The 23798-nt window shown below is 33.2% G+C and overlaps 1 protein-coding gene and 1 long non-coding RNA gene across 5 annotated transcripts in view; one reads left to right on the plus strand and one right to left on the minus strand.

Annotated features, from left to right (window-relative positions):
• The window catches only part of LOC146998329 (uncharacterized), a 353123-nt gene that overhangs the window by 204037 nt on the left and 125288 nt on the right, over positions 1–23798 (minus strand). For 3 of the 4 annotated variants that reach the window (XR_015040447.1, XR_015040446.1, XR_015040448.1), the window contains 2 exons: positions 22034–22123; positions 18377–19103 (listed from right to left, as the gene is read on the minus strand). The exons of the other annotated variant lie outside the window; for it this stretch is intronic. The gene's annotated coding sequence lies outside the window, so the exon portion shown is untranslated. Of the gene's footprint in view, positions 1–18376; positions 19104–22033; positions 22124–23798 lie in introns of those variants that run through there. 4 annotated transcript variants of the gene reach the window in all.
• LOC118196637 (uncharacterized) overlaps positions 1–23798 on the plus strand; it is a 189498-nt gene that overhangs the window by 129328 nt on the left and 36372 nt on the right. The window lies entirely within an intron of this gene.

Below are 23798 nucleotides of genomic sequence, written 5' to 3' on the forward strand. Positions count from 1 at the left end.
TTGTTTCAAACTTTAAAACTGAAAATAACTGAAAAACGTTGTGAATTCTTCAAATAGTGTAGGAAATGCATATAATATGTAGATACGCTGCACTGCTTTAAAATGGCTCACTTGTCATATGTAATTTCCACTGACAAAGAGAGCGTCTATACAAATTTTTGATGTTATATATTAACCCTCTGAAAACAAAAACGCCCGAGACAGCCTCTCATTCAAACGACCATAACCGTCTGAAACGGCCGAGATTGGGATGTTGTTTTCTTTCCTCCTCCTAAGATATGCCGTAGCAGGTGCAGTTCCCTCAGATGCATTGTTTCAGTTTATTGCAAACAGCTTTTTCTAAAAGGCTAATGGAAGCTTCTTTGTTAGTGAGTAGAAGGATGTCATTTGGAATCTTCACACCTCTTTGTGCGTTAATGAACGGGGAGGAGAGGAAATGGACAGGGAAGAGTAATTGAGGGGACCGGCGTTTGTTTATTGTTACCACACAGAATTCGTGAAAGCTTCGGCTTTCTAAGGGCTATCTGAAGCATAATCAAGTAAATCAGAAATATTGAATTGTAAATAACACGTTCGAGAACAAGCAAGGAGAACAATTTCTACTGTTTAAAAAATAATACAAAAAAAGAACAATATTGAAACTCCAATTAACGAACAGATTATATCAAATATGAATTTTGATTGTGCAAGGATTAACCTCTAACCATAATTCTCAGCTATGGCAAACCTTTCTTATTAGATATTTATTATTAGAAGCTAAAAATATATATCTTTGAAACCAACATCCTTCATACAGATTCGTAATATTTTTCCATGTTTGCTGTACATACATTGCTACACGAAGAAATGTAGAAATTTAAAATACATTTTACGAAACTCAGTTGACAATCTCTAGATATATTGCTTAACTATACCTAGAGCTGTCCAAATTTGCATAACCGTACGGCTTTCCTTTCTTGGGGAGGCAATATCAGAGTGTAGCAGTGAATATATTCAAACTTTACTTCATCAGTCATTTATTTACTCTTCCAAAGCTTCCAGTCATTTCTTAGGTTTAAAAAGAGAAATCAAATGAAAACGTTTGGTGCTGCATTCTGGGCATTGATAATCAAAAATAGAATTTCAATACAGTGACTGAGTTTAATTGCCCATCCCAACAGTACTGTACTTTTAAATTTTGTACTTCTACGTAGCAGCATTAAATCTTTTTTCTTTAAGAAATTTTAAAAATATTTACGTATGCAAGTCAAGATATTGTTCTCAACTTCAATTACTCTTAAAGGAGAGATTTTCGCTTTTTACTTTCTTGTACGAATTGAAGGAAATATTGTATTTCAAGGAAAATATACATTTTGACTGCTTTCGAATCTATTTGAATAATTATTTTGCATGACATATGTACTTACGGACGGAATAAAGGACTCTTCTTTCCAAAACGGATTGTAAAATAGATTTAAAACAGATCCATAAGAAATGTTTCGTGACTTCTGTACGTGCTTACGTATGTATGTTTCTCACATAACTCAACATTTTGCAGTCGCAGAACGTTAAAATTTCTTGCATATGAGACTGCTATAACATATAGTTGTGCAGCTTCATTTTTTGTTGCAATAGGCCGCGCCGAATATGTTTGTATATGTATATATATATATGTATATATAGATGTATTTATAATTTTTCGATGTATATATATGTAACATTTTGACAGTCAGGCACAAGAGTGAAGCTTAGCACTCTGGTCACATCCGGAGATTGTTGTGGCTGAGTGTGATCCAATGACGACACAAAAGAATTTAACTTTTTAGCTCCATCTCTTTATTCAATCCAAACGGCAGACCATTCAAGATTACATATGCGATAGTAATTTAGACTGAATACGATTAACTTTAAATTTACTGCGTCATACTATTCAAACAAAGAAAGACAGAGCGGCAGCAAAAAGGTGTTACAGAGGCAGGCGGAGAACAGCAATCTCTGACGCAAGATGGCGCGAATTCTTCATTTATAGGAGCCGTTACGTAATATACTCGAATGTTCTCGAAGTTACTAGTCTAGGGGGAAGATCCTGAAATTGCGGAAAGTTAATTAGAGGTCGCTTTTTCGCGTAGAGCAAAATCATCGTATTTTTTATACTTTACATCTTCCTCCCTCTCAAAACGAGAGACCGGGCAAACAAAGCATTGGAACATTAGTGAAGCAAGAAAAATTTTAGAGTATGAGGAAAGACATCAAGAAAAACATACAGGACATAGCTTACGTGCTTTAACTATGCCCTAAATTTTTAAATGCTAAATAATTTGCAAGAATTTTCAAACCTATATTTCGACTACTTTGTTTAACAGCAGCTTTTCTCTGATTTCTATTAATTATTGTTTGCTTTTTGAGTTCTGGGAAACCACCATCAAATACGATAATTGGTCTAATTTTGTAGAAGAACAACTTGCATAATCTGCTAAATAAACTTAAGAGATGTGCGTTAGGTAGGGCACCACTTTGAGAATCACGATAAACTTTTAATGCTTGGTTTACCAGATACTAATATCTACGGCGAAAATTTTATTTTCTAAAGACTCTAAAGTAACAGGTTGACCTACAGAAGCTAATAATTGCCAGAGACTTAAAACTTCCATTTTCTTACAGTGCCGTAAGAAAATAAGAAAGGTCCCTTTAATTTAATTTAGTTTACATAAATCTGTAATTCCGCCATCACCATGTCAACAGTCTTACAGCGAATTCAAAACGACTACTGACAAAGTCACGTGATCATCAGCACAAAGATTTATCTGCAGAGTCACAACACCCAACGCACGGTATCTACATATAGGAACCTCGCCAAGTTGGGCGATAGGCGCCAAATAGTGGGAGGAGTGTTTAAATTGCTAGCTTAGATGTTGAGATAGGGTTAGTAAAAGTTAATTAGAGGTTGCCTTTGTTTCGCGTAAACATATGTTATTATGGCAAAGCACACTAGGACTATCTGCCTAAGGGGAGGGATGCCTTCGTAGAAGACTTTCTAAGGGAAACTGGCTCGTATACACGTTACACATGGGGAAAACCACGAAAACACCCATGCAGCCAGCCCGTTCGCGGGATTCTAACCTCGGACCTAACTACCAGTGTTGAGCGACTTTACCGCTCGGCCGCTGGTGAGCTGTTCGCGTATTGCAAAGCCATCGTATTTTTTTATATATTTTACATATATATGTAATAATATGAGCACAAGGAAAAGCAGGAGCTGTGTCGATGCTAGCTTAGATCCATTCTGAAGAAGAATTTTGATTGAGTAGTATGCTAATAATGTTAACTTGGTCATATCTAAAGAGCTTGTCAGTGAAAGCAGTTTTAATTCTATTTTTATTTGCATATTTATACTTGTGGCCACAATCACATGGCACTCTAGTTGTGCCTTTCTACAGAAGACCCACATTTTTGATATTGTTGAGATAGAAAGCAAGCCAGCGAAATTACATCTTAGCACACTAAAGAGCAAAGCTGAAGTGCGTAATTATGCAAGATGGAAGCACGCGAAGAGAAAAGTTTTGGTTTGATATTTGGTGATTGGTCAAGAGGCATCTGCATTAAGGGCTACGCAAGATCGCACGATTAATTTGAATGACGCAGTTAGATTTAAGCGTAATTTTTAGGACAGATAGATGAAGTTTCCAAAAGAAAATAGAAAATAAAAGAGGTTATAGTGAATTAAATTTAGAACTTTGCTTTTATATTTTTTCTTACATATATATAATGTATTAAACTTAAAGCAATCAAAATTAAACTTAAATTTGAATCAAAACAAGGCAATTCCCTAACTATATTAGAAATTGCAACCGTAAAAAAAAGGTCTAACTATGTACGTAACATAATCACATAAAAATTCATCATTAGAATAAACCCGAAAAATAAAAATGCAAATTATAAAATAATAAAAAATTTTCGTTTTTAATCTAATGATGAATTCTTATATTAATGTGATTACGTTTAGCTACAATGTTGGACCTTTAAACAGGTTGCAATTATTAATGTTGTTAGGAAACGGCCTTGTTTTTTTTATTTAATTTTAATTTTAATTGCTTTAAGTTTACTTTACTTCAATCCAGCAGCTATAGCGCAGGACAGGTTTAAGTTTTGTTTTTATTTTTGAAACTTTACAATGTTTTTCTCTGTATGTATATATGTTACGGTGAAAGACCGAAATCTGAAGAATTTCGACTTTCACTGGTGAATGTCAACATTCACATAGTCTCTTGGTGTGTGTCTGAAATATTTTCCAAATACTCTTATTTCTGATTTACACCGGTCAATGTCGACATTCGAAATGTACTAATGGTGAATGTTGAACATATAACATTATATTTTCTTCTTCGTAATTCAGTCGCGAATAAAGGCACTTGAAACTTGAAATAAGAACTTAAGAACATGAGAACCTAAAACACACAATACATTCAAAATGAGAAAGGAAAATAATAGAAGTTAAAAACTTACTTAATTATACAGTACGTTCTAAATGAGAAAATAAAATAACAGTAATATAAAACTTACTAAATTATATGATTCAAATCTTATTTATTGCAACAATTTAAACTATTATGGCACTTTAGACCTCTCTTTCTGACTTACACCAGAGCATATCTGTGATTGTCGACATACACCGGTGAGGGTCAGAATATACAAGAATGTAGTGCAATATTCGATCTTTCACCAACGTATTTGGTAAATGTTATTATTCTCCGGTGAAAGTCGACATTCTCCAATTTCGGTCTTTCACGGTAACATATATATATATAGTTTATATATCCAACTATTTACCAATTTTTTTTTTTAATTTTTGAATTTAATAGTTAAAAATACATTGCTTTTTTTTGTACCACATTGTTCTCTTGCGTACCACAGGTTGAGAACCTATGCCTTATACATTTCCATTTTTAAAGGGTGACTGGGCATGAGGGGACCCAATCGACAAATCTTGGTGGTGCCGAATTATCGTCCACCACCTTTCTGTTTGAGCTCCACTGTGAAGTCATTAGGATTTTTTGATGCAGGAGATGTGAAATATATGCGGTACAATCGCCTTGATTCAAATCTGAACCTTTTGAATATGAGCCGATTGCGCTACTTTTACACTGCGAATGTATGCTGGAAGGAGGGAGAAATAAATACCTTATAAAATGAGTAGTAACCCTCAGGCATCTTATTAAAATGGGCCTCTCCTTCATCTCAATTATTAGGAGGAGTTCTACTATATTAAATGGCGACTACTGCATATTTATTAAACATAGCTTATCGACTGAAAGGGACAAAGTCTATTTGTTCCTAAAATAATACTGAATTTTTTTTAAATTCTTGATTTTTTTAATCAGTTGCTTATTTTTCTTAATTATTCATTCATAACATTTTACTTAAAAAATTTATCCATTTACCTTGTACATACATACTATATGCCTACTACATTTCTGTACATAAGTATTACATTTCTGTTATACATCCTTTATCAGAAAAGTTCCAGGACATTTTTTTTTTTTAAACTTTTGAGCTAAAGGAACAAATGTTACTTTTATATTACCTAGCCTCTTAACTGCCGCGGGCATATATATACGCCTTACTCAGCCGATGCGTTAACTGCCCCCGGGCGTATATATACGCCCTTCCAAAATACTATCATTTGCTTTTCGCTGCTACCCGTAAAATTATTCGCAAAGCTTTGGAATGTAACACCACAATGACTATGACAAAATATGCGAAGGAGGATACTATTTCAGAGAAGTGTGGGGAGAAATTGGAAAGAAGGGTGTGTCTAAAGCGGTGAAAGTAATGACTGCGCGGTACTGTAAGTATATGAACCAACACCTTGCAAACCAAAAATCAAGAACAAAATCGTGGCATCAACCAGTTCAGAAGAAATGTATGTTTTTTTAGGCATACTGATTTCACAACTGGTCTAAAAATGAATTGATCGAACTCCATTTTAGGGATCTTTTTTATTATAAAAACATCACTATTATTATACTTACATCTTTTTATTATACTTTTACTCAAAACATCAAATTTTGTGCATTCATTTTTTTTTCTTTTATTCTTTATTTTGTGAAAGTAAACAGTTTTTGGAAAGTAAAACTTGCACTTATTTTCACCCTAATACATCGCATAACTACGCGTGCCTGTATGAAAAACCGTTGCACTGGGAAATGAATATTGTACGTTTTCCGCGGCAGTTAAGGGCCTAGTATGTATTCTTATTTGACCATGTTTCCGCGGAAACTTAGTAGGGGGAGGGCAGTGCTTAGCAAAACACTGTTCGGATTGTTGTCGCATTCGTTTAGGTGACACAATGGATGCTGATTGTGAGCAAAGAGTGAACATTAAGTTCTGTGTCAGCGTTAAACTCGGTAAAACCATTAGTGAAACGTATAATATGATTAGGCAAGCATATTCAGGCGAGGCATTTTTAAGCAGTCGTGTTTTTGAGTGGCATAAAAGGTTTCGTGAAGGCAGAGATTCAGTACAAGACGATCCCAGAGCTGGTCGCCCTTCTATGGCACATACCTATGCAAACGCGGAGGGTGTAAGGCAGTTATTGCAAAAAGACCGTCGTGTAACTGTGCGTATCATATCAGAAGAACTGAATTTGAATCATGATCTGTATCATAAGATTTTCATGCAAAGAATCAGGGAAACAGAAACTTGATGCAAGAATCGTCTCTCACTGACTAACAGATGAACAGAAAGAAGAAAGACAAAGAATTTCTGCTGAACTATTGGATAGAGCCAGTCGTGATCCCACATTTGTGTCAAAGATTATTTTGATTTTCTTGTTTCTGTAAGTGAAAAGGTGACAGAAAAGAAAGCTTCATGAAGGTTATTAGAGACATTCAACGGGCTGTGACAAATGAGCTTGCCAGCACCGCAGTTGAAGATTTTCCTGCTTGCTTTTAAGACCTCCAGAAGCATTGGCATGTGTGTATAGATAGCCAAGTAAACTTTTGAAAGCAGCTAGGATCACTACTTCATGCAATTTTCTATATTTTATGACCTATATTCTGGAACATTTTTGGCAAAGGATGTACATATGCACTAAATGATATACAAATTATTCATGAATATTTCAAAATTTTAGCTACTAAAATATATATCATTTTTCAGTATAGACACACGTTTTTATGGATGAAACATGACCGTGTGTGTTCACAAGAGTCACGCGCTTTGCTCATTTACCAACACAAAAATCAAAAATATCCTTGAAGTAAGTATTTAACACTCAAAGGAGGCGTTTTTATCTTCAAAGCTAAAGTTAAACTATTTCTTAAAATGAAATACCAAACCAATTTCAACCTAAATCGAAAAGAGCATTTCTAAGCGATATTTGTTTTCCTTATTTTTCCTGTGCTGTTTATCGGTCCCTAACAAATTATTCCTTCATTATAGCAAACAGTTCAAATTAACATTTGTAAAAAATGATTTTATAAAATATTTTTTAACTTAAAGTAATTCCTCCAACTCTCGTACAAGTACAGAATTTCAAGGTAACTCTGTTTATAATAAAAACAGTAAAATAATCATTGTGGGAGGGGAAAATTAATGCGTACCTCTCTCTGCTTACTGAAAGAAATTTCCGTTAAAAATCTTTGAGCTCCTCAAGAGAGTTCCGTTCCCTCCTAAGCAAATACTGGGTCAGTTATTGATTTCACACAGTAGCCAAATTAAAGTTCTTTACTGTAGATTAAGCTTGGGTCAAAAGAGCAAAGAAAGATATATTAGTATAGTACTAAATGACATATATAAAGCCATCTATTTGCTTTATCTGTAAATAATATCTGATTGAACTTTTCTTGGGCTTTCGTGAAGCCTTCTGGGTAGATTCTGCTAGCAAAATTGGTAAACGAAAATTACGGAAAAAAACTCTTTATCTTTTCTCTTCTTTCTCGAAACCTTTATTCTTCTCTTTCTTGCCTTACCTTTTTTCTTCTCCCTCTTTTTTACCTTTTTCCTTTTAACTATTTCTTATATTATTTCTTCATTTTTCTGAATAAATAATCTCAAGTGCACTCGAGTTAAATAATTATGTATGCTTTCAGTCTACGTCATTAAAATTATTTTAATTTATTAAATTAATGTAATTTCCTTTGTTTTTCTGCTTAGAAGGTAAAACGATCTGAGATCATTGTTGGCATTTCTTCTACATTTGCTCTTCGCATAGTTTCTTTTCTGCACGCATTATTTTTATCCTCAGCTTAATATAATTCCCTAAATCTAAAGTACTCTCTAGTGGTCTTTACAAACTGCTGAATCCTCATTTTCTCAAAACTAAATTTATGACTCTGTATTATGTTTTCTAAAAGTTTTAATATCCACGGGCATATCTACAGCATATTTTCTCAAGTCCTTTTATTCGCGATATTTTTTTTTTTTTTTTTTTATTCTGAACAAAAAAAAAAAAACTTTTACGAACCCATCTCTGCAGATTATTAGTTTTCTCAGAACCAGAAAATGAGACAAATAACTACGACAAAGCCAGGGTCCAAACGTGAATCTAACAGTGCTAGCCGAGTGACATAATAACTTCTTAATATTACAAAGCGCGTACAATACAATGTCATAATTCCTCTCCATTTATAGAGCGAATAGAGAAAAGCACAACATCTAGTGGTGCAGATCCATGTGGCGAAGAATTGTCGACTAGCATTTTTATTTGTGTTGGCATTATTAAGAATATTGTGTTTTTCTCAACTGGAAAAGAAAAGAAATCACCTATGCCTTTTCCAAGATTCGAGCAACGCATCATCCAATGCTAGTTGAACGAGCTAACCTTGTAGAGTCATTAAGTTTATTGGAAGCAGAAAATATGAAAAATATGCAATCGCCTTCGCCGGGAATCGAACCACGGACCTCTGGAATACCTGCCCAGCGTGCTACCGTTACACCACGAAGGCACGCTAGCGAAGTGAGAGAAATACCTTATAACCTTAGCCATGAGAATCCACAATGAGAAATGCGTCATTCTTTGCATCCTCACTTGAGTAAAATTTTAATTTGCCGATACCTGCAAAACGTTAACTGTAAGATTAACAGATGTTACCATAAATTATGAACACAGTGAAAAATATATGTCATACAAGGTATCTAAATGTACAAGGTATTCCTCCCTCCTCCTTAGCATGCCTTCGTAGTGTGGTGGTTTGCACGCTCGGCACGTATTCCAGAGGTCCGTGGTTCAATTTCCGGCGAGGGCGTTGCTCATTTTTCCTGCTTCCAAAAAATCCTAATGTCTCTACAAATGTTATATAAACATATATTATATAACCGTATATCTGATATATATACATACAAACATATATTATATAAATATATTATATAACCGTATATCTGAATGTTATACAGGGTGTCTCAAAGGATCGTTGCCGAACTTAACATGCTGGTTTATCATACCATTACAAATAAAATTTACACTGGAACTTGTGCCCGAAAATGTTAACGGCGACTGCTAGAGGGCAATGTTTGCAAGCGTAGAGAGGAACAAAGAAGTGTTAATATGACTTTTATTGTAGAGCATGGTTAAATCATAAAAGATGTTAAAAATTCCTTCCATGCGCCACAGTGCATGCACCACCATCCACAATGCATGGATTCTTGAACCATTCAAAACGGGCAGGATGTCACGGACACGTGCCGCTCATTCCACGATCCTGGCGACGACATTCATGCCCGATGTTACGGTCATCTCATACATCATAGACTTCATGTATCTCCACAGGTAGAAATCCAGGGGAGTCAGGTCGGGAGATCGCGGTGGCCATGCAACTGGTCCGCCTACTAGTCCAGCCATCAGGATATGTCTTATCAGGTATTATTCCTGCACAGTGCTGCTAAAATGTGCAGATGCTTCAACATGATGAGAGCAGATGTTTCGGTATGTAGCTCCTGGAACGTCAACCATCAGATCCAGCAAGACTCTTTTCACAAAATGCCATACAAAATGTCCATAAAGAGTAACAGACACCCTTCTGTAACCATTAGTAAACAGATTCATCCTTCTGCTGCAACGTCCTTGCCTGAAATGATCACACTTCCCACTCTCCCATAAACCTGCGAACATTGCCTTCTAGCTGTCGCCATTCGCATTTTCGGACATAAGTTCCTATGTAAATCTTGTTGACATGGAATGACAAACCAACATGTTAAGTTCAGTAAATTTTCAAATAAAGTTAGCTTTATCGTCTCATAGTAAATTTTCAGATAAAATTAGTTTTATTATCTTACATCAAATTTTATTCGAAATGAATAAAGCTTTATAATACTTTTTCAATCTTTCTTAAATGACCCTCTAGTTGGTCACGATTCCTCCTTTAAGAGATCCATTTTTAGACTGTGATAGGCATGAGATGACTTATACAGATGAAAAATTCACATGCATATAGTGAAACATCTGTCATCATAAAAGTATTTCTTAATTTATAGAAAAGCATTAACCATCAGAAACATTCTCTTTCTCTCTCATTTTAATGGCAGTTCATTCATCTAATGTACATACGACGATCTAAGAGTTACTAGCTTGTTTAAACAATTAAATTTTGCCAAAGGAATAAATGATTCAAAAAACGTTTTTACAGGTTGCTAAAATAATTAAATTTTGTTAAATTTGTTGTGTAAAATTTTATCCTCTGCCTCCAAAAAATCCTAATATCTCTACAATTGTAAATAATGCATTATCGTTTTTAACGCTCATGCTTAATATTCAACACCTGTTTAAGGTGTTTCCTGAACTTTTTTTTAACCTTTTTCGTAATGAGAAACTTCTCTCGCTACCTTTCTTCCGCACTGATTAGCCCTCATCCTGAAATGGTTTAGTCGTCACATTCATATTTTAAGCACACTTTGTAATAACGTAATTACTTGCCAGTATACTTGAGAAAATTTTAACACATTAAAAAAAATAACTGACTTTTCTGCATGTTATTTTTCTTTCAGACTAACTATCTTACCTTTTCACCTTCTCGAAGAAGTCTGCGTTAGCTGTAATTTTTGCACTTTTTGACCCTGACCGTGGTTTTTAACACCTGTTTAGATTTTTTGCTAAAACCTTCCCACTTTCCATCGTTTTCCAAAATTACAATTTTCTTAAGAAAGTTGAGCATTTTTTTCTTGATCTAAAATTAACCGTTACACAAACATCGCTAAAACACATTATCTATATTGCGTTTTCTTCTCTCTTACATCACTGCTAATCGAAACAAATCTTTCAAAAAGTTCTCACTGGCAGTAAAATACTAAATTTCACGTCGTATATACGTTAAAATGTTTGAATATGTTTTTTCATCAAGGTCTTTCTTGTTACTTTATATATTCTACAATCCACCATTATTTTCCTTAGTAATTCCCAGCAATTCCTTGGTTTTTTTGTACCGTGTACTCTCGATTACCCTGGCCAGTGCCTGGGAAGCATGTCACGGGGAATTCTAAAAACATGTATAATCCAAACTATCAGTTCTTATACATACTTTAAGAATTTATTTCTTAGAAAAATCAGTGATTACTTTATAGATTTCCTCACTTTTATTCTGTCAAATTAAGTGATAAGAAACCTAGTGAACAGCTAAGCGAATAATCGCTTAAGTCCAAGAAGAGAAAAGTAAACTGAAAAAGGGTTAATTATCCTTTATTGCTCTAAATAAGATATTTGACAGTCGGCCCCTTTCTTAGTGCGTACAGCAAAGCCTCCACTTGGGCATGAACTCAAAATAATAAAAACTAAGACATAACTAATTGATATAGTCGAAGCTAACACAGTTCTAAACTAGTTGGCCCATAATATTAAATTAGCCGGCGAACTACCAAAGGGCATACGGTCTAGCGCAACAATGGCTTAGGGAGACGTAGCCCAAAGGCAAACGCGTGCTACTCAGGAATCCTAACTCTCTCTATCAAAGTCAGTGGAACTTGACTTATACTACTCTCCTTCTCATCTGCATTCAACGCGACTCTGAAAACCCATTCTGGTAGAGTTTGGTTTGTTTTGGTTTATTTAATTATGGTAAAGCACACATAGGCTATCTGCCTAAGGGAGGGATGCCTTCGTGGAGGACTTTCTAAGGGGAACTGGCTCGTATACACGTTACACATGGGGAAAACCACGAAAACGCCCATGCAGACAGCCCGTTCGCGGGATTCGAGCCCCGGACCGAACTATCAGTGTTTATCACGTTACCACTCGGCCGCTGGTGGGACCCCATTTTGGTTGGGAGTTGTAAGTTCAAAATGAGATAAGATAGTAAAGATTCCTTAACTTAAAATATACTTTACAACCTTGTTTTTGAGATCGTTTAAAGATTTATCGAATTTTACTGCACATTTTCGGAAAGCTATTTCATTATTTTTTTTCGGTTCACCAGCGGCAGAGCGGTAAAATCGCTGAACACTGGTAATTCTGACCTAGATTCGATTCCATGTGAGCGGGATAGGTGCATGGGCGTTTTCGTTGTTTTCTCCATATGTAATGGTGTATACGAGTCAGTTATCTTAGAACGTCCTCCACGAAGGCGTCCGTCCTCTTGGAGCCTTAGTGCGCTTTGCATAATCAGCGAAACCAAGAAATATTTGATCGAATCCCCTTTGGTCTGTAAGTCCAACAGAGTTTCAACAGAAAACATTCCTGTCTCGGACTAATATAATTTTGAGTAAATTTTTCGCTTGTGTTTTTCAGTATCAATCACTTTCTAATCTGTGTCAGAAACAAAATCTTCCTGTGTCTAACTATCTGTATCATTTTTCTTGTTATTTTTTCCCTACATTTGAAACAATAACCGTATCCCTCAAACATTGAAAGTTCCGGCTCAGTCAAATCGCCATCGAACAATAGCTCGACATTTTCCTGATCGATATTTCAGAAAAATTTTACACTTCCAGTTCTTTAGAATTTATTTTATTTCTTCGACTTCTCCGCAATTCTGTAATAGAAAAGTTTTCCCCCCATGCTCAAACTTGGCGCATGTTTGTCTTTTGTCTTTACTCTGGCGCATATCGTGAGTATACCAATGTGGGCACTGCCAAGCACAGATCCTTAATAATCCGCGTCCGGATAATTGAAGGCACACTGTTTATACATATTTAACTATCAAGTTTTCTTTTCGGTCAGTAATAGAGTTCCTTCGCTTTACGAAAATAAAGTTTTGGTGTTTGAAAAAAGCCCAACTTAGCACCATTTTTTGATTAACAGAAAAAATTCGAAGATAATTTTTGCTGTTTTTAATGCAATTTATGTTAACCCTTAAATGCATCAATTTTTATTTTTATTTTATTTTTTAATTAAAGGCAAAAATACATTAGAAATAACATTAAATAAAATAGGACAAATTCTAAAAACTAAGTTTCAATTCAATTTTTTAAAAAAATACTATTGTTGCCAATTGGCTACATTATGCTTGCACTGAAACTTTAAAAACTATAAACTTAGAGAGTATGTATCCAATTGGTGACACTTTGCAGTAAGCTAAAGTTTGTGTTTTTGTTTGATTTACATGAATAAATATGAGTATGTTGCCAGATGGCACCTACATGCATTGATTGTAAAAAAAAAAAAAAAAAAAAAAAAAAAAAAAACTTAAATTATCATAAAGGTTTAAGGTGATTTATAGGCTGTTTTGATTTCATGCATAGCGTAATACTAAGACCGACCATGTATAAAATATTTCTAACGTCATAAGACATCATACTACAAATCTCTCAATATGAATAAGAACAAATTATGAATCCGAATGCAGAATAAGCCAGACAAGGCTCCGAAATTTTAGTCATAGTAATATGTGCATAAAAATCGCAATAAAATAGTAACAGATGATGGTTTTTTTCTTTCTCCACACTGTAGCCTTATATCTATCAGTATCGAATCTTCAACAGTTATTAGTTAAATACTCCAATAATACAGCAGTTATTAGTTAAATACTCCAACATCACTGCGTCATTTTGAAACATCCAATACGTTTGCGCTCTTAAGAACATTCATTGTACATAATGTTTTCGCCATTGAAATTGACTGTGTATTTATCGTGCCCGTATTTCTCTTAACTTAAAGACTCACCAATAACCGAGTTGCTAAGATCGCTTTAGGCCCACCAGCGGCCGAGCGGTAAAGTCGCTGAACACTGGTAGTTCGGTCCGAGGTTCGAATCCCGCGAACGGGCTGGCTGCATGGGCGTTTTCGTGGTTTTCCCCATGTGTAACGTGTATGCAAGCCAGTTTCCCTTAGAAAGTCCTCCACGAAAGGCATCCCTCCCCTTAGGCAGATAGCCCTAGTGTGCTTTGCCATAATTAAATACACACACTAAGATCGCTTTAAGAGCTGTTTCGTATAATGTAGTGGGTTTCACTTAAGGTCTGTTTGGGCTTTAAAAAACGTTGGCTTACAAAAAGTTCTTAGGAAAGCTCAACTGTCATAAAAGAAAAATATCTGTATCTAAAATTATCTTCATTTTCTAGTTTCTGAAATTCTTTTTCATCGCCTTAAATTTGTTATACAACTTTGTTTCTAATTTTACTTGGTGTTTTCGCCCGTGAAAACACTTTCCACAAGGTATTTTTAAATACTTCAAGAGTGAGTGCGTCTCTCAAATGGCAGGCAGTAACGGCATATATCCTACCTCTTCATAGCATGTTTGCGTTTGTGTTTTAACCGCTGAAAGCTTCAAATATTGCCTTTTGGCATTCTGGTTTATTACGTAACTTCAAAGGGTTTCTTCATATAATCAGAGAAATTTAACGATGAACCCAACCTATCAGCTATGCATTACTTCTTAAGAATCTGGCTTCACTGTTTGTTTCTTTGATTAGTTTAGGTTGCTTGAATGCCGCGAAGCATACGAGGGCTGTCTCCCTGGGCGGAGTAAAGGGGTTACCCCATCTAGCGACGGTCCCGCTAAACAGGGTTTTTCTGAGAAAAGTGATTCTGGTAGCACTGGTTTAAACGGGAGGATTCCTAGAAAAAACTGCTCCGCTGGAAGCGAAGTCTTGCCTAGCTACAGAAACGATGTCCCGGCTGCGTGGGATATTTTAAAACTTCGCCGAAAATGTTTCGTCTGCAACTCTGTCTCTGGTAGAAATCAACAATCACACGAAAATTCGTCTTCGGAGGGATCACGTGATCCCAGTTTCAGTCATAATCGATTACTGATTTGGCGTTCAAATCTTTGTAGTAAGTAAAAATAGTAAGCTAGCTACGTAGGTTTCGCAGGAAATTTGCGGGTTCAGAGAAATGTCCCTTTCGACGTCCAATCCCGCGTAGCGGAAACATATGTGATAAGGACTTAGTACCTTCTTGGAGCACCTTTTAAAGCAAACTAACTCGAATTCACGTTGCAATTGATGAAAATTATAAACCGCAATTGTACAGCCAGCCTTCTTCACCTGGGAACGAACCTGAAACGAAATACCAGTATTCAAGCCGTCTTAACAACTCGGTTATTGATGAGGACTTTTTTTTTTTTTTTTCAAGGAAGCAATTTCATTTCACGAATTTCGGGTCACGAAGCTTTAATCAGTTTATGTGAAAGTTTTTAATGGCATAAATGCATTTCCTTTTCTCTTCACTTACAGAAAAAAAAAAAAATATTTTAAAAGCATCTTCCAAATTATTTGCTGGCAATTCCATTTTGTCTCTTTGAACTAAGAAATACTTTTAATTAAAATTATTTTACCATGCTGCTAATCGTAATTAAAAACTTAAGCATATATATTTTTATCAAATGATTTCACATACTTTACTCGTTAATTGCTTTTCAACAAATTATTGCTTCAGGTACAAAATAGTTTACATAAACCAGTAACTTGAGAAAGAAACTGTTTTAGTTTGCTAAGCGTCATTTTTGAATTTACAAGATAAAAATGAAAAGAAATTATGACAGTCCATGCTGTCATAAAATTATACAGTGTATACTACTTGGAGTGACAAAAGTAGCTTCCCTCGAATGTATTCTAAATAAAATAATCTTAGTCCTGGATAATATCAATCCCTGTCGGATTGTTATTATTTTTTAGCTATAATTAATTAACGACCTTTTCTTAGAACAGGTGAAATCTCGTCCTAGGTCATTCAAGCTTCTTTCAGATGACGATTTATTCATCCTAAGGCTTTGTGGTCGAAGGCATGGAAAGTTATTAAGTCCATTTACACCTATTTAGCAGGGTTTAAGCCAATCAGGGAAGGAAAGTTGCGCCGATCGATACAGGAGCCAACGCTATTATCATCCGAAAAGATTTGGCTCAACAACTGGAAGGTAATTCCCACATAGCACAAAAACATCCCTTGGGATATCCCAAGGATGTTGCTCGGCGGGATATGCGCACATCCTCAGGACATCCCGGAATATCCCGCGAACCTCCTAAACACCTCCTCCCGAGTGCTTAATGTCACATCCCGGGATATCCTCAGGACATCTTAACCAAGTCCCATTGACAGCGTGCAGGATGTTATTAGGATATGAACTCCTACTTACTACATCCTCAGGACATCCCGGGATATCCCACAAACCTCCTAAGCACATCCCATTATATCCTAAAAACATCCTATCTATGTCCCATCGACAGCATATAGGATGTTATTAGGATTTAAAGTCCTACTTACTACATCCTCAGGACATACCGTAATATCCCAATTTCCTCCTAAACTCATCCTCCTGAGCGCTTAATGTCACATCCCAGTATATCCTTAGGACATCCTATCTACGTCTCACCGACAGCGTATGGGATGTTATCAGGATTTGAAACACTAGTTACAATATCCCTTTAACCTCTTAAATACATACTCTCAACTGCTTAGTGTCACATCCCAGTATATATACAAAGTAAAATTCCAGTGAAAGTATGTGAAGGTGTGATGATCTAAAACCTACTTTTTTTTACACGGATAGTCTCAAATCGTTCTCCTATGGTTACTATGGAAAAATCAGAAATGTTGAAAATATTTATACAACTTATTTTGTTTTAAAATCTGAATTTGTGAATATATTAAAACTGAGCAAGGAAATTAAAATGAATTATTAATACAAAATATTAAAACTGAAAATTTTGCTTTTATTTTTAAGATATTAAAAATCTTTTGATCATTTTTAAACATCCAATAGCCCCCAAATTGAATTATTCATAATTAAATTATTTTACAAAATCAGTTTCTAATTTCAGTTAATTTGTATTAAAAATTGAATAATAAAATTACCCATTTAATAATCTTTACATAAATGAATCATCTTTCTTTAAAACATGTAAGGAATTTATAGTGTTTTGATGACACTGTTGGGAAATTGTTAAAAGGAATAAATTGTATTTTTAAAACTAAATCAATTCCTAGCCTCAGAATAAATAAATATGTTTTCATAACATGAGAATGCTGCAGGCTTTTTTATATATTTAATATTTAGTTGTAAAAATTTGACATTATGTTAACAATTCTTTATATCATTCAAAAGGTAACTCAAGAAGCCCTTCTAAAATTCTATCTTTCTGCTCACGCAATTAAAAAAAAAATCTGAAAGGCCTCAGATTTTAGCAGTCACTCAAAGAGGCTAAAAGTTTATGAATGCATAGATTATCAATACAGATGGGGCAGTGGAAATAGCAAAACATTTTATAAGATACTGACACCAGAAAGTTACATATCTTCTATATATTTGAAAAATGAAGAAATATATCATGTTATTATGTAAAAATATTAAAATGTTTTCAATTAGATATATCATGAATTAAGTGCATTTTAAATCAATCAGATTAAAAATTAAAAAAAAGCATTGTTAACAACTGTGTGTAATGCTTTTAAATAGCTTGGCTTGTTAGTCAATAATATATTAGATTTTAAAGGTAAATATGTTAAATTTTGCCAAATGGCAAGACTTGAATGAAAAGCGAAACAAGTTTACGACTGACAATATGAAGTCACATTTCAAAACTAACAGCCCTTTTAGATTAAAAAAAAAAAAAGTTCTGAAAATAATTTGCAATGGTTCATTGGTATTATTTTACGCAAAATTCAGTAAAATGAAATTTACACGTTGAAATCAGCACCAAATTAAACTTTGTAAATTCTAGCGCATGTTAAAGGTTGTCTCATCCAGAATTTTATTACTAACCATTCATTTCAGAGCAAAATAAAATAGTAATTGCTATTTATATGACAATCAATATCAAAAATTTAAATCTGCATTTTACGCAACATAGAAAAACTTCAAAAGATCTACTGTTTACCATTTAATTAAGGCATTTTATTCTGCTATCAACTCTACCAATTATTAATTCCATTAAGTATATTCAGTTTACTCTTTCTGCTCAATATATGCAATGTAAAATTTTTCATAAATTTATTAATTCATTTTATTTTGAGGTGAGCTTTTATTCAACTCTCAATGTCAACGAGAATGTTTAGTTCATTTTTTATTCGGTCTCAAAAGAGAAATCAAAATACGTGGATTTATGTACGTGTATTTATGAATCAAAATACATGAGAAATCACAGTGAGAAAAGCACTGCTACCTTAAACTGTGATTATATATAACAAATGCAGTGAATTATAGTTAAAAAATAGTGAAAATATTTATATTTCTGAACTATTTCATATATAACATTTTCAGTTTCGCATATGTGACAATTTAAGAACTTTACGTATTGCAATTTTTTGAAATATCTGCAAATTTTTGTATCTTCAAGGAAAGCTTATTCTTTCACCTTTAGTATATAAGTAATGGTAATTTACCAGATAAAATACTTAATGGGGAATACAGAAAAATATCTACCCACTTACCTTTGTGACTTCATCTGCAAAGAGACTAAAAAAGTAGTTCAGCTAAATCTGCTATAATAAATATTTATAATAATGCTAAATTATGCAATATCTATTAATATGACAAATTTTTGTAAAGCTATTTATTTGGATGAAAAATAAACACATTCAGAAATTTATGGCACTATATTATGATTAACAGAGGAAAAACACATTTCAAAATTCAAAATAGTTTTTATTAATCCAATTTATCACATTTTATTTGAATTCATGAAAAACAATCTCATATCCATGTATTCTTATGTATATAAGAACTCTTGATAAATTGGATCTCTGTCATTGCCTTTCACAGCACCTAAAATAAAAAAACACTCATTACTATATGTGAATATAATTCATAATTAAATTTAAACAAATGACTATTAGAATACAAATTAAAGGAAGCATTTAAAATATTTAAACATTTAGTACCTATAAACAGAGTGCAATTATTTGATTTTTCGATTATAGTAAAGTAAACATGGGGGATGCCTTTTAAAATTTGTTATGTCAGAAAATAAACTCAAACCACCAGCTCAACATATGAGCAGTTTTATCAATCAGCCAACCTGGATACTGAATCAACATATAAAGTTGCCATGATAAAGAGAGAAACAAAATTATGATAATCACATCTTACCTATTCATAAAACAATTTAAAATTTAATGTGTAGGCAAGTCCAGAAAGTGTGAGAATGAATTTATTTTGCAACACAAAGTAAAGTCTTGCAGGAGCAAAAAAAAACTTGTCTCATGAGATTGGCAAGTAAAAAATAATTAACTGCATCTGGTAACATTTATCTGACAACACATAAGTAATTGTTAGCTACGTGCAGAAAATAAAATCTGATCAGGGGCGTAGCTAGAGGGGGGCAAGGGGGGCATCTGTCCCCGGGTGCAGAATTCAAGGGGCGCCAAACTGATATTAGAACATTTTAGCTGCTGAAAACCCTATCTATGACTCTGAATCTGATCATGTTAATGCAATTTTAAACTTTTGAATTTAACTGCAGAAATTTACCAAAGAAGTACTTGTAACAGTAGTAAATGAAGATGTGGCTAATCTTTACTGTATGGTACACCTTGGTTTCTGTCTGAAAAAAAAATCGCAAAGTTGTATTGGTTGTTTGTGAAATGTGGAAGCCCATTGCGTCAAATAAGTTTTTCGGTAACCCTAATGTTGATAATGTTGGCAAAAGTAGCCTTTGTGGAAAAAAAAAAAAAAAAAAAAAAAAATTTTTTTTGTCAATAAAAAGGAGTTATTTCTGCAAATATTGCCAATGTGCAGTGATAAATTTAGTTTTGGGCTACTTTTTTTAATAGTAAACCTTTTGTACGGTCCCAGGTTTTTGGTTCTTACCATTCTTTTCAATTGCTATGTTTGGTTGCAAGGAAGTGGTATGGTCTTGTATTTTGAACATGCTATTATTTTGGTGTGGGTACCATCGTTTGAGTATGTCTGAGGTGACTAAGAGATGAAAAATTTAATTGAATTGCTTACCTGGAGGATGATGATGGGAAGCCTAAACATATGCATGTAAAAAAAAGGTATGTTAAAAAAATGACGTTTTATTTATTTTTTTGTCTCTGTGTGTTAATTTTTGTTAGAAGATTTGTTGTTTAATGTTTTTATGTTAGGAAATATGTATTTTTGGTAACTTATTCCTCTCTGTTTGTGTATTTTTGGTTGTCTGTGTGTTAAGACAGTGGCGAATTTTTTCTGGTAACTATGATATTTTTAACTTTCTGATTTTCTTAAAGTGAAAATAGATCAATGTGCACATGGACAAAGTTAAGGCAGTGCACAATGCCCAGTTTGTGCAGTTCTCTGTTTTAATAGGTCGATGTGTACATAGACACAGAGTTTGTGTATGTCTTTGACTTCTTATTTTGGTTTTGTGTAGCGGCCACCTTGAAATTGGTGCCGATCTTGATATAAAAAAAAAAGAAACGATTCGCCAAGGGTTACAGTAGAGTAAATTTTTACCAAAGATGTTCTACCATAATCACCATTTCAGTGGTTTAAACACTAGTGGAGCAGTATGCAGAGATGAAGATTTGAGTTTTGTTTACACAGCATGATGGTTTAGGCACTCCAGCCATTACAGTGAACAAAATTATAATAAACATATAGCCACAATAATTGTCTATAAATATTGATGTATAACACTGCATTAACTAATATATTTCTTATGCTAGTATATACAGAATCTTTAATCGAAGGGAAAATCAGAAGACTGTGCATGCATTTTCCTTTAACTGAAACATGGATTCGACCATACAAATCTCAGTCTTACGGGACATGCCACACTATGCAGATAGACAGTAAAAAGTGCTTGTGTTGTTTTTATTTGTTAGAGGTATGAAGTAAATATACTTCTAGATTTTAATTTTTTCTTTTCTTGTTTTACATTTGGATTACCTATCAAAAAGTAAGGAATTTTGATATTATTACAATATCGGAGTTAAAATAACAATTATTGGACATGTTGAAGTAATGAAAATTTTAAATTAGGTTAAAAGTAACCCTTAATGTGGCATATTTTTGAATTAAACTCTATCGACATTAAAAACAACAAAACGTCCCTCTTTATTAAGGACTTTAATTAACTAATTTTAAATACGGAGCTATGAATGAATTTTTTCCCTTGCATGTTATAATAACTGAAACAAAATTACTCTGATACAGTCAAAATTTCTAAATGCAAGTACATAAAATTTACTTTAGCAATTTAAAGAGATGAGACACACTGAACACATGAATAAATTTCTATCAAAGAATAATTTATTAAATTTGGCCCGTTCCATAGTAAACTTTAACCATTAGATTACATTATTACATCATGTTATCAGTTTGAAAAGCAAGTCATATGCCAGATCTTGGATGTAAAAGAAATGCACAAAATAATATACAGATTATTGAAAAATGATGTATACCAATGTTTATAGATATGATTAAATGTAACAGAAAATTTACCGTCACAACCACATTTTTAAGTGAAATGTATCATTTTAACATTTTACAATATTTAAGGTATGGCATTAAATGCAACATTATGTGTCTGGAAATAAGTTAGTAAATTAAAAAAAAAATAATAATAATAATAATCAAAGAATGAATGTCATGAAAAATTTCAAAAACAAGCAGAATTTAATTTAGAAGACCTTTAGACACTTATGATAAATAAATTTGAGAATTCTTCACCCAAAATTAAATTATAATTAACTAAAACCAGTTTGACTGACCTTCTACAAAATCCTTCAGCTGCAATTTTTTCTAGCTTGAAAACCAAATTCTTCTCCAAATGGTAATAACATCTTAACCAGTTGAAATTCCTGCAGAAAGTTTTATAACACAGTAATAGAATTAATTGAATAGAAAAATTAACACAAAAGTATAGAACATCATTTAAACTTAACATTATTACAAATTTTGGTGCTTTCTGACTATCTGCAAAGCTGTGAAAATTGGCAAAACGGTTAGTTTATTGTTCATATCTACTGCTCTGTTCACAAGTAGTAATTCAAATAAGCACTTTATAAGAAACAAGATATTTTAGAATGCACACACACAAAAATATATACATTGGGTCAATATTCACATATTTTTCATCCAATGAATACTATTCAGAAATAAAGATTAAATATAAAGCATGTAAATACATGCGTGTGGTATGCATATTCATAGTTTGCTATTATCGTGTGTATACTCTTGCTGTTTTAACATAAGTTGAAGCTGTGAGGGCAGATGATAAGAAAGTATCAGAATTTTTCATGTATAAGAAAAGATTGCCCTGACAATAGTATCTCAATTGTTTAGCACTGACATTTACATAGCGCATTAGAAATATATAGTAATATATGTATAATAAAAAGATAATTGCATATTATTGATTCATTTTTTTAAATGCCAAACTTTAACAATTCTTTCACATATAATTAAACAGAATTCTTTCACATGAACATCTAAAATCCATTCTTAACTAAAGAATAAATAATAAAACCATGTAAATTTCTTATCAAGCCCATCATTTCCAAAATGTCTACTTCTGAAAGTTCCCAGCATTTCTCAATATATTATTAAATTACTAAACTAAGCATCAATGATCGTCATGTTCCCTAATGTGACAATATCTTTCACACTTCTTTGTTACCACAAGTAACAAGTAGGCTTCAATAAATCTTTAACTGTTACATGCTACTTTTGTCTAACAAATAATAAAATTAAATGAGCTCTTTATAATGTGCTCAAAGAAATAATTTTGTATGAAAATTTGTATGTTATATATTGGCCTGATTAATGATTCAGGAAATAATTCGGGTTTTCAAAGTGCTTCCAATAATTCAAATTTCAGCTTGTGTCAAAATAAAATCTATAACACAAAGATAAGCAAATTTCCTTATGAACAATGCATTTTAACATTATTCAATCACTGGCAATCACACAGTACTGATTGCTTCAATGAACATTACTGTAACTGTGTTACTTAAAAGACTGTAATGTTTTAATTATTTCCTTAATTAAAACATTACAGTCTTTTCCTCCTTCTAACACCAAAAGAAAACCCAGATAAGAAATATAAAAATATCAGTAAAAATAAATTATATTATTGAATGACACTTTACATTAATTACACTTATGCATATATTATTTTATTATAAATTATTTCAAAATCAAAGAAGAGAAGGGGGAGAAACTTTAATATTGACATTTCTAAAATTATATAAACATTAATCATTTAGTACAGTTTGTTATTTCAGGCAAAAAGAATTCACTTTTCTGGATAGCATTTATATTTCCATCTCACTTTCAATGAAACATTAAGAGAAATGCATATAATTTAAACACCAGTTTATTTTATTTATCAGACAGATTACGTCAACTCGAAAAAAACCTATCAGTAAAATTCGGTAGTAATAATTCTGAATGTTAGGCAACTTGCAAGATTCAACAAAAATTATCAATACTTTTATTATAATGACAACACTACAGTAACATGAACATAAAATT

Source organism: Stegodyphus dumicola, chromosome 3 (assembly GCF_044657685.1).
Source record: "Stegodyphus dumicola isolate Sdum_Otavi_A_Nest chromosome 3, ASM4465768v1".
NCBI classification, from domain to species: domain Eukaryota; kingdom Metazoa; phylum Arthropoda; class Arachnida; order Araneae; family Eresidae; genus Stegodyphus; species Stegodyphus dumicola.